At 44.2% G+C, this 1040-nt stretch overlaps 1 non-coding gene across 1 annotated transcript; it reads left to right on the plus strand.

Moving 5' to 3' along the window:
- Window positions 1-232: 232 nt before the first annotated feature.
- Window positions 233-305, plus strand: TRNAG-UCC. The gene has a single exon. It is a non-coding gene; the product is annotated as a tRNA-Gly (tRNA).
- The last annotated feature ends 735 nt before the right edge of the window (window positions 306-1040 follow it).

Consider the following 1040-nt stretch of genomic DNA (forward strand, 5'->3'; position numbering starts at 1 on the left):
ACTCGGTCAGCTTGGGGGATGAGCAGGGAATCCCTCCCAAACATATCCTCAGCCAGCTCTCTTGGGTACTGCTTTCCTGTCAAGTCCTATCATTGTAATATGACTTCTGTTGTTCTTGGAATCAGTACAGAGAGACTTCACTTTTGGATACAACTGTTGGCTTAAAAAAATACTTCCAGGGAAAAAAATATCACTGAACTACAGAGCAACAAGAACCTTAGCAGCGGGGGCTTCCCTGGTAGTCCAGTGGTTAAGACTTTGCACTTCCCATGCAGAGGGCACAGGTTCGATCCCTGGTCAGGGAAGTAGGATCCCACATGACGTGGTGGTGGTTGGGAATCCCCACACCACTCCCCCCACCCCCCGCAAAAAAAAAAAAAAAAAAAAAAAAAAAAAAAAAAAAAAAAAAAAAAAAAAAAAAAAAAAGAACCTTAGCAGCCTTAGCAGTTCCTGACCCCCCTTGGCCTCCTCCCCAGCAGCTCTCTAAATGTTATCATTCTCCTCCTGGCCCCTTCCTGCTCCTCCCTCCAAGCCCTCACTCTCAGAGAAGTCCCTCAAGTGGTCTCCAGGAAAATACTGTTCATAGGGTAAGAAGCCCTTCAGCTTCCTCTGCCCTGTTTCAGCATCTTTCTCCCCATGTGTACAATCTAGTGGCTACCTGTCTGCTATGGTGCCAGGCATTATGCCAAGCCCTTAGCACTTGAAAGCCGATTTAATCCCAAGGGTAATTCTCTGATCTACAAAAAAAGACTCAGAGAAGTTCAGGAATTCACCAGAGTGTTTTCATTTATGTATCCCTCCTCTAAGTCTAAAAAGAACCATCCCATTGTTGATAACCCTGTGTTGCATAATTGCAATTTGCTAAGAGAGTAGAATAGAAATGTTCTCATCAGAACCTCCACACCCCCAAAAAGTAAGTAAGTGAGGTGATGGCGTGTTAACATCATGGGGTGGGGGGCGGAATCTTTCAGCATATATATACCCATCAAATCATCACATTGTGCACTTGAAGAACCTTACAATTATATTTGTTCATCATA

The sequence above is a fragment of the Cervus elaphus genome, chromosome 26, assembly GCF_910594005.1.
Source record: "Cervus elaphus chromosome 26, mCerEla1.1, whole genome shotgun sequence".
Classification (NCBI taxonomy): Eukaryota; Metazoa; Chordata; class Mammalia; order Artiodactyla; family Cervidae; genus Cervus; species Cervus elaphus.